We start from the raw sequence: 18,048 nt of genomic DNA, 5'->3' as shown, positions 1-18,048 counted from the left end.
TAAATCAGGGTGCCTGAACATAGTGGGTTACGGTCTTTGTTATATGTTGGGGCATCTTTTGGGTATATGACCAATAGAGGATAGCTAGGTCCCTCAGGTAGTGGAATGTCCAATTTTCTGAGGAACCACCAGACTGATTTTCACAGTGTATATGTATGTAGAAAGAAGATCAAGAAAGGATAAATATTAGGTGATAAGGACGGAAAAAATTGATTTGTGAAACAGGATATAAAGTTAATTGTGTACATAGCTTTAACTCTGTTATGGCTTCTTTGTGGATAAGTACATAAAATGTAACTAATAGTGGAAGTGTAATTGTTACTGAAACTCAACTTCAGAATGACAATTCTAGCTCTACAGAAGTTCATTGACATGTATAGATTTTTTATAAGTTTTCTATAAACACAGTTAATTTATTTTAAAAACTAAAATGCTTTTGCCTGATGTGGACTAGATTTCATTCCTTTTGTGAGGGGCTAGAGTAAAGGCTTTGTTCTCAATACAAGCTGTCTGCATGATTAACCTGAACATTTCAGAAACTGTTATAGGATCATCCTTTCTGTCCTATGTAGTGGATGTTATAAGATTACATTTAACCCACATATAGAATTACCAAAGCTCTTCTAAAAAATCTCATTTCCTTCCCATCTAAAAATAATATTTTTGGATGTTTATTAAGGAAATTCCAAACCCTACACAGGATACTAATATTATCATCTCTAACTCTTGGGGAACATAGCTTAAGAAGAGCTAGGATGGCTGTACGAACTAGAAGATAGGGCGACACTAAACTTGCTGCAGTCATTGATTTACAACATTGATTCCCTGCACTGGGCCAGCCCTATCAACAGTTAAATAAGATGGAAGTGTTCGTGGGTCCCTCCCTTTACCTCTGAAAGATTGGGTAGTAGTAGTTTCGGGGATGGGGAAACAATTGTCTTTACTTGTGTTGTGTGATAGTTAGAATGAGAAATATCTCCCACAGGCTAAGACATTTGAACTCTGTGTGCACTGTGCTGACATTATTTGTGGAGGTTTAAGATATGCGGCCTTGCTGGAGGATGTCTTGGGGGATGAACTTTGAGAAAAGAAGACCTTGCCCTGCTCCCAGTTCACTCTCTCTGCTTCATACTTCTGGTTGAGATGTGATCTCTCAGCTTCACTGCTTCTGATGGATTTTTATCCCTCTGGGACCATAAACAAAATTAAACTCCCACACAACTCACGTTTTGTCATGGTGTTCTCTCACATCAAAAAAAAAGTAACTAATAAATGTATGCACTACTGAGTTCATCAAGCTCTGATGGAGAGCTTCAAATCCATGGTCACAAAGACAGCTCTGATTAATCTCACTGGGAACAAAAAAAGATATTCTTGAATATGTGAGAGAGATATGTGGAGAAGAGAAGGGGTTGACAGGGTAGAAAGGGAAGTGGGGAAAGAAGTGATTATTCAGGATGCATTGTGTACATGTGCAAAAATCATTTGAGAAGAAATTTGATGAAAAATAAAGTGTGAAATATATATCTGCACTCCTATGTTTATGGCAGCCTTACTTATTTTAGCACCAAGTGAGATAATAAGTTTCTATCCAATGATAAAGAATAATGAATGGATAATAAAATGTAGTATACACAAACAATGGAATAATATTCCAGCATAAAAGGATAGGATTTCACCATTTGTGAGAACATGGATTAAACCAATATTGTGTCAAATAAACCATGCACAGAAAGAAAAATCATTATCACACATATATGTGTAATATTTAATGAAGCCACACTATATAGAACTGGGGGTGTTATTTTGGCAAGGTTGAAGTCATTATGATAACCACAAAGAAAGTACCTGAATAATGTACACAAATGAAATGAAAAAGGGCCCACTGTGGCACAAGAATAAAACATAAACACCAAGGAAAGCATTTATAACAGGAATTATGAAAAAAAAATACGTTGACACACAGGGGCCATCAAGGTAGGTTATCATTTTAAAGCACCAGCTATTAAGCCTGACAATCTGATTTCAATGCACAGGAACCACATCTTAAGAGGGTAGAACCAAAGCATGAAAATTGTCTTTTGGCCTCCACATACATGCCATGGCATATACAGATGCACGCACGTGCACGTGCGCACTCGCACACATACACACACATGCGCGCGCGCACACACACATACACACACATGCGCGCGCGCACACACACACATACTCTTAAAATGTATTTTTTTAATTAAAGAAGCCACTTTGGGCCTTGGGCAGGAGAGATGGCTCAGGACTTAAGAGCACTTACTATTCTTTCCAAGTTATGGAGTTCTGCTACATTGGGCATCTACATTGTGCAGTTCACTGTTGTCTATAACTCTAGCTCCACTGGAACCAATGAACTCTACTCACCTCCATGGCACCCGTGTACACATGCACATACACATAGACCTACACAAATACATATAATAATAAAAAATAAAAAATAAAAATAAACTTAAAAAAGACAAACAAGAGTTAGATTACCATACTAATATCAGAGAAAATAATATTTACGTTAAAGTAATTTACAGGAAACAGAAAAATGTCATATGCTAAAAAAGTGATTTGTTCATCAAGAAAGTATAACAATCACAAATCTATATTGACCACAAAAAGTACCCCTGAAATTCTAAGCAGTAACTGACAGAATGCAAGAGAGAAAAACACAGAAATGCAATAAGTGCTTTATGATTTAAATACTCTGTTTTCAATAGGACATTAAACATGTAGACAGAAGACTTGAACAAAATTAAAAATTAACTATACTTCACAGATATCGAACATTCTCTGGGATAAACTTCTAGGTCACTAAGTAAGTCTCAATAAGTTTACAAAGATTAGAACTACACATGGTATCTTTTCTAAATATAGCAGAATGAAGTTGGCTATTGATAATGGGAAGAAAGACATTTTTCCAACATGTAGAATTTAAACAAATTCTCAAATAGTTAAGAGATCAAAAAATGGAAATCATAATAAAAATGAAAAATTACTTCTGTGATGGTCTCAATGAGAATGGCTCCCACAGGCTCCCATATTTTAATATTTGTTCCTCAGTTGTCGAATGTTTGGGAAGGATCAGGAGGTGTGGCTTGTTGGAGGAGGTGAGTCACTGGGGCATACACTTTTAAGTTTCAAAAACTCATCTATTCCCAGTTAGCTCTCCCTGCCTCCTGCTTGTGGATTAATATGTAAACTCTCAGCTACTGTTCCAGTGCCATGCCTTCCTGTATTGTTTCTTGCTTCCTGCCATGCTGGTCATGGACTCTACTAACCTTCTGAAACTATAAGCTCCAAATAAACTTGTCTGTAAGCTGCCTTACTGTCTTATCACACTGATAGAAAGTTAACTAGGGCACTCAGAGATGAATGAAAATGAAAACACAACAAATTAAACCTTCTGAGATATAGTGGGGCAATGTTAGTGGAGAATATATAGTATATTTAACATATTGCATATATAATATATATCATATATTATGTATGATATATGTATATATCTCAGGAGGTTTTCAAAGTAACATAGTACTGAATCTTAATAGATCCAAAGCTAGCATGAAGAAGAAAATAGTAAACATTAGAGAGGAGTCAGATAAAATGGATAATAGTAAAACATTAGAAACAATAAATGCCAAATTTATTTTTTTAAAGATGGAGAAAATTAACAAGGGTTGATAAAAGTACTCAAATAAAAATTTAGAACAATATTACTTGTATTACAGAAATAATATTAAAGGAGAATCACTATTATGATTCACCATATACTCCACTGTCATTTTCCGATATCCTTTACTGACATTACTCATTTAAATGAGTAAATTTCAAGGAATGCACCAAGTTTTATAAAGGGAGACATGGAGCATCTAAAAATACCTATAACAAGGAGATTGGGCTAGTGTTCAGAAATACAAAGCAGGGAATATTTCTTCACTGTTAAAAATTTCAAATCTTAATTTTGAGACAGGCCTGTTCTATGTAGCTCAGGCTAGCCTGGAATTCAAGATCCTCTGCCACTCAGGTGCTGGAATTCCAGGCATGCACAATTCTTCCTGGCTGAATTTTATCAAACATTTAGAGAACTCAAACTCTTTATGATAAATCTGTCAGTAGAAATACAGCATCATACTCAGAAGGGAAAAACTAATACCATTTACCATAGCACTAGGAACAAGAAAAAGGTCCATGATGCTAATATTGTACTGAAAGTATTAGGCAGATCAATCAGATAAGAAAAGAGTGAATGGGATTCGAATTGAAAAGGAAAAAAATAAATCTATGTATGCTCACAGATCACAAAATCTTTTAAGTAGAAACATATAAATAATTGTGTAAAATTTATTGATAATAAGTGAAATTATAAGCCTGAAGTAGTGTAAACAAAGATCTAAAGGTCTAGTGTGAGACTGGATCCCTTACCACTAAACTATGGCACCATACTTCGTATCATCTGTTATCCCAACTGAGATAACATGGGGTGGACAAACATCATTTTATCACTGTGATAATTTTACACAGCAAGCAATGGAATAAAGCAAGATTTCTAACAACTTGGAATTAGAAAGCTATCCAATAGACCCCTGCCAAAAGTATATTTCCTGTTACATTCACGGTTATATCTAAGAGTTAAATAAGCTATTGTGATCTCACTAATGTGACGGTGGATTAAGGGTACATCTAACAGTGTGACATGAATGCCCTATCAGATAATGCAAATTTCTAAAGTATAAATTGATAACATTTCTCTTGAAAATGTTTATCTTATAGATATAATTAACAAGGTATATCAAATACCTGTGGAAGATGATTAAAAACAAAAATTATTTTAAGTAGCAATGTAAACATTTTAAAATAGGATATAAATGTTTTAATTGCAGGTTAAAAAAAACTTTTCTACCTTCCTTCCTCCCTCTGTCCCTTCCTTCCTTTCTTTCTCTGGTTCCTACAATCTTTCCACCCTGTCTTACACAATCATCCAAATCATGGGAGGAAAAGTATACTATAGATATCCCATTTAGGCCTGAGCACTCTGCAGTCCCTTATTCTCTGCACCTTGATCAGTTGTATGTCTCTATTGTAACAGCCAGAAGTGGTGGCCACTACCAGAAAATAGTGTTTTCTGGACTCAGCAGGGTAGTTTCACAGATGAATTCAGAATGATTGTTTATTCAATAACAAGTGGTCAACCCTAACATCATATACAAGCAAGTAATACTAAATGGACTCAGCAGGTTGTATTTACATATTTAGTAATGTATACATAATAATAATGAAAGAAAAAAGGTCATGAATTTGAGAGTTTGGAAATCATAGAGGGTTATATAGTATTTTAATTAAAATGAATTTGAAAAATGTGGGGGGGGGGCTATAGAGGTGGCTCAGTGGTTAAGCGCACTGGCTGCTCTTCCAGAGGTCCTGAGTTCAATTCTCAGCAACCACATGGTGGCTCACCATCTATAATGTGATCTGGTGCCCTCTTCTGGCACTCAGGTGTACATGCAGATAGAGCACTCAATCTTTTAAAAATGTGTGGATGCTGAACAGGTATAACAGACACCTTAATAGTGGCTTTTAAAATCACTTAAATTTTGGAAAATTTTTCTTAAATAAGAAAAGCTAAGGAATGTGCTACCTAGAGTAGAAAGGAATCAGCATTAAATAGTCATCTAGCAGCAAACTCAAGAGTTTGACCAACACTTGGTATACATAGCTCACACATATGTTATATATGAAGATGCTTCCTGTATGATCTCTCAGTGAGATAGAATAATTTCCAACCAATGTACAATAAAATTCATCAATCCTAAACAATAATGACTCACATGGATACATAGTGATTATACTATTTACAAAAATCATGAGTTCATATTAATTTCACGGCGAAAGATCCTATGAGTACAGATCACTGTGTGAGTGTGGGGACTCTGTTGAAGAGAAGCCAGATGAATGAAAGTGGAAAAAAGTGGAAACATTCAGATAGCAAGATGTGAGAACTTTAAAGCTGAACCCGGGGTCAATTTCAGTGTTGCTATAATTGAATTACTAGGTAAAAGTTTGACACCTTTAATGCCTTTCCCATCTCTAGAATGGGATTTCCAGGGTATAACAAAACATGAATCAAACACAATAAACATGTAAATATTTTCTATTATGAACTCCCTTATAAACAAGTTTGAAGTAAAATTTACTTGGTCATATGTTATACAAACAAACAAATATAAAAAGTGCTCAAACAAAAAGAAACCAAGAGAAATGTGTGCCTTCCCTGTATTGACAGAGATCACTTAGAGTGATGTTGAATAGATCAGTATCACTCACAGCCTGCCTGGGGATCCTTCAGTGCTAGACTCCGTGAACTCTGAGACCCCTTCTTGATAGAGAAGGGCAGAGCAATGTGAAGGCTAGAGTGAACTCAGACCTGAAGGCTTTAATCAAAGTGCACAAATGAAACAGAAAAACGTAACTAAGGCACAGCAAGTAGGCTCATAGACAGCTAGTTCTATCCTGATCACACAGTCAAACAACATTTCCAAATCCCTTTCATTTTGAGCACACAGGAAGCCAGGTGTGGTGGTGCATGTCTTTAGTCCTAGCACTCAGGAGGCAGAGGCAGGTGGATCTCTAGAGTTCAAAACCAGCCTGGTCTATGAAGTGAGTACAGGACAGCCAGGGTTACACAGAGAAACCCTGTCTTGAAAAAACAAAAAAAGAGAAGCACACAGCATCTAGCCTATTTATGCTGACTAATGCATAGTCCTAGGGGTCAAAATTAAGAGTAGGAAATGATGTCAGAAGTCTACTGTTAATAATATATTGCATATTATCATAAAGGACCAAATAAGAGTCACTATTATTTTTCAGGTAAAGAGCACATCTGATCATGAATAATCCAATCACGTCTTTACTGAGCAGTATGTTTAAGGTTCTGCTGAGTAAATAGCTAGCACTGACATCTCTCAGGCTGGATATGAGCTCTTATCTCATCGTCAAGCAGGTAGACAAACATGCAAACACATTAACTGCAGTAAAAAGTGATGATGGCTGGGGCACAACGGAAAGACCAGGGACAGAAACAAAATGGAGAGATATTTAGTGATGTTCATTAACTCTCCCACGGTAAATGACACCTACACCACATAGGTGAAACGTTGCCAGGAAAGACTGGAAAGAGCTGGGTCTGTTTGTTTTGTTCCGTTTTGTTTTTCTGTCACAGCTTAGATGGCTTTGCTACCTTGTCACTTTACTTTTTTTTAAGTAACATTCATTTTTATTTTATGTGCATTTGATGTTTTGCCTGCATGTCTGTCTGTGCAAAAGAGTCATGTCTATCTGTGTAAAAGGGTCAGGTCCCTTGGAACTGGAATTAAACAATATGAGTCACCATGTGAGTGCTGGGAATTGAACCTGGATCCTTTGGAAGAGCACGCAGTGCTTTTAACAGCCATTTTCTCTGGCCTTATCACCACTTTAGTTCTTAAAATCATTTCCTTCCTTTCCTTATCTGAAAGAATAAGATTTCAACAGCTACATTTCAAAGTCATAGGGAAGTTACAGGTGCAAAAAGTCTGGTGAATTAATGACTATCAATAAGGAACAGCATTTTTTTCTCTCATATGTGGAACAGTGTGTGTGTGTGTGTGTGTGTGTGTGTGTGTGTGTGTGTAAAAGGGAAATGTGGCATGGGAAAAGGATGAGATAGAAAGGAAATGGAGAGGATAATGAAATGCATATGACAAGAAAGCAAAAAGGGGGGCACTTAAGGGAAAGGGGTCTAGAAAAGGTAAGGTAAGTTGAAATTTGAAATTCATATCTCTATACCCACAGGTTGGTGAAACTCTCAGACCGCATCAGAGAAATTTCTTTGTGCAGTTGACAATGGCTAACACAGAAGCTTACACCTGGTCACAGTGCAGAGCCACAAAAGAGGCATCTACATTGCCTCCCTGCTAAGAGCTTGGGGTGGGGTGGGCAACCACTGAGGAAGAAAGTGGCCAAAAGATGCTAAGAGGCAGAGACCAGGGAGGACTGGAGTGAAACACTGGTTTCTGGACATGACAGGACACAGCAGTTGTGGCTGCCTGGACCAAATCAAGTCAGTCAACATCTCAGCATGGCAGATGGGCGAGGGGTATGCTCCAGAGATCCAACCCCTAACTGAAGAACTATTGACAGGTGATGTTTCTACAGGGAGGGGGAGTCTGTTTTCCTTAAGGGTGCAAGTTAACCACATTTGGCAGATGGCCTGCACCCATGAGTATACACGAAGCACAAACTTGACTCAATGGGTTATTATTTTTAAAAAGAGAATATAAAGTTGGGGAATAGGGAGGTAGGGATGGACCTATGAACAGTGCAGAGGAGGAATGGGAAGGGGGTATGGTCAAAATACATGGAATGAAATTCTCAAAGAGTTAATAAAAATAGTTTAGAAAGAAGTGGGGCAGGGAGATAGATTAGGAAGTGGGACTCAGGGACAATTAGAAGAAAGCATAATGATATACATATGAAAGAGGCCCAATGAAGATGGCTCAGTGGTTAAGAGCACTGACTGCTCTTCCAGAGGTCCTGAGTTCAAATCCCAGCAACCACATGGTGGCTCACAACCATCTGTAATAGGATCTGATGCCCTCTGCTGGTGTGTCTGAGGACAGCAACAGTGTACCCACATACAAAAGATAAATAAATAATTCCTTTTTTAAAAAAAGAAAGGAAAATGCCCAGTGAAATCCATCATGTTGCATGCTAAATTGAAAATTAACTTAAACATAAAAATAAAGGATATCATCAAGGTCTCTACCTATGTCCACACTGTGAAGTTTCTAAAAAGCAAGAACCTGGTCAGCGTTGTCCTTGTGATAGCCATTAGTGCTACACAATACCTAGCAACAGCTCAGTGTTAGTGTTCATTCAAGCTTGTAGAGAAAATTGGAACCAAGCTTCAGCCTCTTCCATTTAAACATTGAAAATGTTTGACTTGGACGTCCCTTGTCACAGTGATATTTAGTATTTTCACAGGAACTGATTTATTTTCTATTAATGTCCTTTGTTCAGAAAGTTCTATTTGCTACATTATGACATTATCATGGTGTCTTACATTTATACTCCAATTTCTCCTCTCTCTCTCTCTCTCTCTCTCTCTCTCTCTGTAACTCAGTGGACATCCTGGGGGAGATAGTCCTCTCCTTCCACTCTGTGAGCCCTAGAGACCAAACTCAGGCCATCAGGCTTGGAAGCAAGTGCTCCTATCCACTGAGTCATAGCACCAACACAATTACCATATTATGTGCATCATTGAGTTGCATATAAGTAGGGATCAGCTAAATATGATTGTTAAATCTAAACCATAGTGGATGACACAGACAAGACACATATCATTTTATATCTAGTGGACCTTGACATCATATTAGAAAGTGTTTACTGTAATAAATATCATTTAGAAAATTGTGTTTGTAAAGATAATTGAGTGTTATCAGAAAAGTTTTGTATGGTTTTTTTGGTTCAAATTCATCATGATTTTATTTTATTGAGTATTATTCTCAAAGATACAATAAGCCAGATAGTGGACTATCACTCAGCAATAATGAACCAAAGGATGGGGAGATAGCTCCCTTAGCAAAGTACTGGCTGTACAAATGTGAGGACCTGAGTTTGAAATTCTAGAACCTAGATAAAGCTTGCATCTGTAATCCCAGATACGAGTCAAAGATAGGAGACTCCCCAGAAGTTCCAGGGGCTGTTAGTTTCCTATGCACAATGGCAAAGCCCAAAAAGATGTCTCAAGCAAGGTTGAAGGTAAGGAGAAATATCTAAGGCTGTCTGTTCTCTAATCTGCACAAATGTGCCATGGCACATGTACACCTACATTCACACACATCAACACATACACACAATTGCATACACATACATTCATGATATTTTCATCTATATCTTTGTTTTGAAATTTTCATACATTAGTATTGTATTTACATTATTTCCATCACTCCTCCTTTTCTACTTCTCAAATTAATCATCTCTTCTTTATTATTGTTACACACACACAAGCCTACTGACTCCGTCTAGTGTTACTTATATGTGAATGTGTTCTGGGCTGATCATTTGGCTAACTCATCACAGGGGCTGGTCCCCAGAAAAAAACGGAATCTCCCTCTCTCAGAAGCTCCTGATGGCCTTTAACTCTTCATTTAGGGGTGGGGCCTTATAAGATTTGTCCCATCTAAGTTGGCATGTCAACTGGTATTGTCAGTATGCTTGTCTTGTTTAGGGAACCACGTTTTTGAAATTTCCTGCATACACCTTCCCTGTCATGTCGAGAGGACATAATCTTACAGCAGAGCTCTCGATTCTCAATCCCGTATGATCTTTCTATACTTGCTTTTCTACAATTTCCTTGAGTATAGAGACTGAATTGTAGATATATCAGTTGGGGTTGGGTACCCCATGATCTGTTGTTCTCTGCATTTTGACCAGATGTAGGCCTTTGTAATAATCTCTGTTTATTGCAAAAAGAAGCTTCTTTGATGAGGGGGAAGTGCTATGCTTATCTGTGGAAATAAGGATAAGTATTTAGAAACTATTTAGAAATTATATTGGTTTGTGTAGGTGGCAGAAATAGGTTCTACTGCAGGGTCTATGACATCTCTAGCCATGTGTGGTTGACAATGTTTACTGCACCAGGCATGAATTCCCTCCTATTAAGTGGGCCTTAAATCCAACTAGACAGTTCTTAGTTACCTCCAAGACATAAGTGCCACTATTTCACTAGTGGGAACATCATTGTGGATTATAGCCTTCACAGAAAGGTAAAACTATGATTGCTTTTCTCCCTTGGCAGTTTGAGAACTAGTCCTCAGTAAAGAGGCTTCTAGATCAATTCCTTCAGGTCCTGAAGACATCTAACCTTTGTATTATAGATATGTGTGTATCATGTAGAACAGGGACACATATGCCATGATGGACTTGTGGTGATTAGAGGAGTCTGTTCTCTCCTACCTTTGGTGGGTTCTGGAGCTGGAACTGAGCTTGCCAGGCCTGTATAGCACATGCCTCACCACTGAGCCATCTCACCAGCTTGAATATATCTATATATAATATAGATATTAAAATGTCTTATTTATATATCAATGAAGCTAAATATTGAGTCTTTTGTTAAGTTAGAAAGTTCTAGTATTTTGTATTTCCCCATATACATACATATACATATATACACATATATACATATACATACATGAGACATTTTATAAAGGATGAAACTGAATGTAGGGAAACTTTCAGTGGGTATCATATATCAGGGGTGGACAGATGGTACAACCATGAAAGAATGGTATAAGGAAATATTCTGGGATGCTATAGCTGCTCTATATCACAATTGTAAAGGTAGTAAAATAATTCTATGTATGTGTTAAAAGTCATAGATTTAATACTAAAATATGACAACTTGACTGTAAAATCTTAAAAATTAAAATGACTGTTTTGAGGCTATTTTCTATTTGGATTTGAGATCTGCTCCCCTGGAAGGAACTCATGTCTGATGTAACCCTGGTTAAAAGCTCATGACTGTGAAGGTCACAGGTCCCCTGGGAAAATATATTACTGTTGATTTGCTAATGGATGTGGAGTCAAACGACCTTCTGAATCTTTATATTTATCCCTTTAAATTAGTGCTGCTCTTGGTCTCCGGCTGAGAAGTTTCTTTCTGGAGTGCATGATGGTGAATGCATAGACTCGTAACTGGTCAAATGGTAAAAGTAAGTTGAACATAGCTCACCCTTGAAAGGGAAATCTATATAACCATTTACAGGGCCTAGGAAACATGGTGGAAGACAAGGTGGAAAGAAGGTGAAAACTGAAGGATGGATAGGAGGGCTACGAACCACAGTTTTCTGGATATGTTGTGGCTTTCGCAATCACATACACAGTAGCTATCATTACTTACACAAGGTGGAGCTCTTCAACATTCTATCACGGCTGGTCAAGGGTTTGTGAGGCCCCCACCTCTGGCTGAGGAGCTACTGGCAGTTAATGGTTGCTAGGGGAGGGAGAATAAGTTTCTTCAGTGATTTAGCTACTAGTAAATTGCCCATTCGTCAGTAAATAACCATGTTATATGAGCAACCTTAATTAACCTCAGTGGGACGCGTGCACGCGCGCGCGCGCGCGCGCACACACACACACACACACACACACACACACACACACACACACACACGGAGAATTATTGGGAAGAAGGAACTAACTGGTCAACAACAGGAGTAGGAAAAGGGATCCTGAAAAGGTAAAAAAGATCTTTTTGTTTTGACTTTGATTTGTTTGGGTTCTTTTGGTTGTTTCTTTGGGTTTCTAAAATTTGCATTTATTTTGGTGTGTGTGTGTGTGTGTGTGTGTGTGTGTGTGTGTGTGTGTGTGTGCTAAAGAGAGAGAGAGAGAGAGAGAGAGAGAGAGAGAGAGAGAGAGAGAGAGAGAGAGAGAGACTGAGAGGAGTATATTCTCTCCTTCCATCATGTGAGTCCCAGATTGTCAGGTTTAGAGCAAGACCTTTCCTGACTGAGGTATCTCATGAGCCTTTCTTTTGTTTTTGAGGTTCTAAAGAAGGCCACGCTAGCCTCAAACTTGTAATCTTCCCTGACTTTGTCTCCAAAGTACTGGGATTGTAGATGTGTACCACCACATTTTGCTGGAAGAAGATATCTTGAGTGAGGGATGAGGAAGGAGAAAGAGAAGGCTTATAAAGAAGAATATATGTGCCTTAAAAGCAGGAGAGGGGTGCAGGAAGGCTATCAAGAGGAAACGAAGGGAACCAGCCAGAGGGAAACAGCAGGACTGGGAAACCATTGGGAGAGGGAAGTGGATAAGAACATGTATGTACGAACCTATCATACTGAATACTAACCTAAAATTTTAATTTAAAAAGGGTCAGCAAGATGGTTCAGTAGTTAAAAACACTTGTCATGAAACTCTGACTTGAGTTCTAGAATCCATGTAAAGGTGGAAGGAGAGAAATGACTCCACAAAATTCACTGTGGCCTCTAAATGTAGGCCATAGTGTGAGTGTTTCCATACTAATATTATACAAAACACACAGTATGATATTAAATAAGACAAGATACAATCGTAATTGCCAAAGAACAAAATGTATTCATAAAATTAATAAATTAAAAAGAAAAATATTTTCTGTTTATTTAAGAGTAAAAGCATGTCCTTGCCATCTGGTTTTTATTTTAGACCCAAGCTGCAAAATGTTAAAACATTCATCCATGGGTGACCAATTAAACAACTTGTACTAAATCTGTGTATTGATATGTTATTCACAGAAATCAAAAGAAAATGATGTTGAGTGAAATCATTCAAATAAGGGGGGAAAGACTGATTATTAACCTGGGTGTGGTAGTTCATGTCTTCAATCTCAGCACTTTGGAGGCTGGGCCAGAAATATCACCTTTTCAAAGCCAGGACTATGCAGTGAGAATATATCTTGTTTTGTTTTATAAATCATTATTTGTTGGCCAGAGGAAGAAATAAATAAAATCAGGATATGGAAAAAGTAGAAGGAACCGTGGTGGGAACATGAAGTAGTATAGATATTTTACAAATCAATATGTAGTTTTCTCAAAAAAATCAAAATAGAGCTACATATGAGTCAGTTGTACCACTCCTGGGTACTGATTTTAAGGACTCTACATTCTGATACAGAGATGCTTGCATGCCCACAAATATTGGTGTTCTGCTCACAATAGCCAAGATTTGGAACCAGCCTAGGTATATACCAGGCAAGGAGCAGATAAAGAACAGTTATTACACACACACACACACACACACACACACACACACACACACACACACAAACACAAAGGAATCTTACTCATCCATAAAAAATGAAATATTTTCAGGGAAATGATTGGAACTGGAGATCATTAAGTTAAATAAAATAAGACAAACATATTTTTTGTTTTCTGTCGCATGTAAAATCTAAATTTAAATATATATGAACACATATATGTTAAAGTAGAAAAGGGATTATGGAAGATGTCTAAAGGGAGGGATGAGTGTGGACATTATATGGCATGAAAGGTGGAAGAAGTATTTCAGAAGGAGGGGGAAGCAAGAGGGAGGGGAGGAGTGGGTAATGGAACAGGGAAGGGGTACATGGAGCATTTGAAGGGCTTCTGGTGAAAAATGAGGCTACGAATTTGAAGAGCAGGGAGAGGTATATGGGAGGGTTTGGAGGGAGAAAGTGTTGTAGTTATACTATTATCTCAAAAAAATAAAAAATAAAATAACAAAATATTCAAATTTTAAAACAAATGAGAACAAAAAATAACGGTATATATTTTGCCAATGAAACTATGAATTCTATTACTTTATATGGCAATTCAAGACCATTTGATAGAAATAAAAATTTGAAAGCTAGAAAAGCACTTTGAATTTACTTACATAAATGGCAGGGAATGAAATGTAATCTGTTGTGATAGAAAACTGAGAAATGTGCCTAGGATGGAGGAAAGATGGGAAAAAAAAACAAGGGAGACAATTATAAAGGGGCATGAGGGACTCTGATGATAAATTATATAACAGTTGGGACGGTGAGATGGTTCAGCAGGTTGCATGAAGATGCTTGCCTCCAAGCCTGATAGCCAGAAGTTAATCCCCATGCCCCACATAGTGGAGAGGGAAATAAACTACTCCTAAGGGTTGCTCTTTGGCCTCCACTGGCTGCAGTGGAGCTGCAGCATGTCTGCACCCACCCTCAAATAAATGTAATAAACTATTATAAAAGAATACAATGATTATATTAATTATACCAACAGTTACACTTATACATTAAAATATGTATCAAACTGAACAACTTTAGTGTGTTTTATTTTATGCTAATCACATAAAAATTACAGTAATATGTGTTAGTTTAACCCATCAGATTGCTAATGTATTATATATCTAACAGTGCTTTGGGGAGATGCAGATGTGGGGAAAAATGATATACTCCATCCACTGCTGCTGATGCTTACCAAGAAAGGACAACTATTCATAGAAATAAGCCTGGATTTACATGCACAAAAACCATCCAAACCACTAACTGTGTGATTAGAAATACAGATATGTAGACAAGTATACAAATATATATGGAATATTGCTTTTAAAAGTGAGAAAATATGTTTAAGCAGTGGGAAATAGTGTAATAAATTACAGTGCAACTATACAGTGTGTATAATAATATTATAAATGAAAATGCCTCAAGATCCTCATGTCACCCTGATAAAGGAACTAAAATTTGGCCCAGAGAGAGAATAGTTTCCAATTGCTAAAACCTCTATGAGTCTTTCATTTTGGCTTTTAGCTTCTCAAACATCTGTTTGCATGTAACCTTTCCCAGTAAGCATTATGGTTTCAACCCAATGTTGACTTATTACATTACATTAAATTAATCTGATATCTCCTATTTCATGCCTAGAGACCTCATCCAGGTTCTACTAATCAGAGCCAGCATCTTTTACACTAAGTTTTTTTTTTAAAATAACACTAAGCATATAAGTCTTTGTTTTTCACTAACAGACTGTGAACTAACTCTCCAAACACTAATGAGTTTCAATGAATGCCAAACACATAATAGCTATTATTTAACTATGACTCTTTACATAAAAAAAATTTCTGACCTGGAGCTACCATTGTCAGTTGTATTTAATTTTGGACTACTCTATAATATAGTCCCTCCTGAAAAGAATTGCCTGACAAGCATAGTCTACAGGATTTCATAGATTGCAGTGGTTCAGCAACATCCCAAGGATATGAATATCATATGTACAGTCTGGAAGTGAGCTCAAGAGATTTCCATTTGGATGCCATGACTTCCAAGCCTGTATACAATTGCCTTCCTCCAGGAAACACTATAGGATCCAGATCTAGGTTTTGTTGTTGTTGTTTGTTTTTGTGGCTTAGTAAAAATAGCCTAGAGCCTAAGCCCTGTTCCCACTAACTTCTCTGGGAAACTAGATGGGAGTTGAGGTCTCAGGCTGTACATTATTTATCTGCTCCATCTATGGGGTCTTGGAGGGTTGTATTGTCCTTGTGGAATAATGAAATAATGGTTCATTAAGGTAAAGACAATGAAAGGGAAGGGCACCCTCTCCTCAATCCATTGGTGTAGCAGAAGGAAGAGCGGCATTAAATGTGTCCCAAATTAGTTTACCAAGTAGGAAGTATTAGTACACTTTCCTATAAAAAGAAACTTCAGTAAAAAGTGAACTTTGGGAGTTAGATTTGGCATATATAGTCAAATGGAAGCAAAAATATGGTACATTTTAATTATATAACTACATATTACAATATAATCACAAATATGACAATGAATTAATAGATATATAATACAAGAAACTTTAAGTCCAGAGGACCTTCTCAAAAGGCTCAGGGATAACTGTGGAAGAGGGGGCGGAAAGACTGTAAGAACCAGAGGATCAGGGAGTTAGCTGTGAGATTGTGTTCCCTAGGAATGTTAGGAGCCATACCCATCAAGTCTCACCAACATGAGAGCATGAACACTGAATGAAGATGACACCAATGAACATGGCAAAGCAAACTGGTAAAAGTGCATGAGGGCTCAACCTTAAAGAAAGAACTGCAAGCTTCTTAGGACATCTGGGAGCAGAAGAAATGCTCTTTCCCAGGGAAGAGCACACCAACTGCTCATCCAGTGCCAAATGATCAATTCCAAAACCATACACACAAATGACGTTGCACAGACTTAACAGATTATATTTAGGAATATATACCTATATGTATATACATATATCCACGGAATAAACACAGTGAAAAAAAGAGGCCTGAATTGGAAGGACAGGAGGGGAGGGTATATGCGACGGTTTGGAGGGAGGACCAGGGAGAAATGCTGTAATTATATTATAATTTCAAGAATGAAAGGAAAGACTGAAAATATAGTAGTATTTAGTATTATCTCTCACAGAGACAGAAAGCAATCTGGAGGGATCATGACAGCGAGATCAGCTTTTTCTGTATAGAACAAGTCAGAGGACTGGGAAATTCAATAAACTCATCAAAGGCTTCGAACAGACACAAACCGGCCCCAAACTCATGTTCCCAGTTCTGATTTCAATGGCCTTTTCTCTCCAGCAGGCATCTCCTTTCTCCGTGCACACAGGAGTCTGTCTCACTGGTGAGTTTCTGCTGGCAATGCTGTTGCCAAGGACACGACGCCCACCACAGAGTTCACTCCACCAGGGTAAGGCCACATCCTACTCCACAACCCACCAAAAAGCTGGGAGATGTCAGAGTCTATGAGGCCCCACGGGTCATTTCCCCAGGAGGACTACCAGCTGAGACCCTGTCAAGCACATGCCCATCCCTTCCAGTGACACGAGCAGAAAATACCCATTTACCTTTCAAGAACTGGGAGCACATATGAGGGGGAGCAATGGCTCAGCAGTTAAGAGAACACTTTGCTGTTCCTCCAGAGGAACTGCTAGTTACCAGCACCCATAGCAGCAGATCTCAACCACCTATGTATAAGCCAGTCCCAGGGGATCCCACGCCCTCACTAACCCCCTCGTGTACAGCAAGGTCACAGGGCACACGCACACGGGCACACGAGACACACATCACACTAAAAACAGATCATTTCTTCAAGAAAAGGAACGCATGTCAAATCTTTCCACCACATATTCCTCAACGCTATTTCTTAAATGCCACTCTCACCTGCTGCTGCTGCTTGAAACGCACTTAGAGGCAAAGTCTGTGCTACTAGGCAGTAAAGGCTTTTCGTTGAATTCATATTTTACAACTCTCTGAAGCCAGTGCTTGAGTTACATCCACTTTAAAGGGGGGGAAGCCAGGCTCAGAGAGGTGAAGGATCTGAGCAAGTTCACGCTTCAAATGACACAAGAAAAGCAGCGTGCCTAGCTATGGGGCCTCCTTGGGGGGTAGGAACTGACTGACTCATTACTCTTTGGGGCAGGCCAGAAGGAAAGAAACTTCAAAGGAGGAAGATGCCTGGGAGAAGCAGGTGGTACTTAGAGAGTGGAG

The 18,048-nt window shown here is 38.0% G+C and overlaps 1 long non-coding RNA gene across 1 annotated transcript in view; it reads right to left on the bottom strand.

The window, feature by feature from the left end:
• LOC116889262 overlaps positions 1-17,795 on the bottom strand; it is a 29,399-nt gene extending 11,604 nt beyond the window's left edge. The window contains exons 1-2 of the long non-coding RNA XR_004386370.1: positions 17,722-17,795; positions 11,957-12,049 (exon numbers count right to left, since the gene is read on the bottom strand). This is a non-coding gene — a long non-coding RNA (uncharacterized LOC116889262). The remainder of the gene's footprint in view (positions 1-11,956; positions 12,050-17,721) is intronic.
• Between the last annotated feature and the right edge of the window lie 253 nt (positions 17,796-18,048).

The sequence above is a fragment of the Rattus rattus genome, chromosome X (genome assembly GCF_011064425.1).
Source record: "Rattus rattus isolate New Zealand chromosome X, Rrattus_CSIRO_v1, whole genome shotgun sequence".
Lineage (NCBI taxonomy): Eukaryota > Metazoa > Chordata > Mammalia > Rodentia > Muridae > Rattus > Rattus rattus.
Note: the sequence above shows the minus strand (reverse complement) of the source record. Positions and strands in the feature narration are given on the sequence as shown.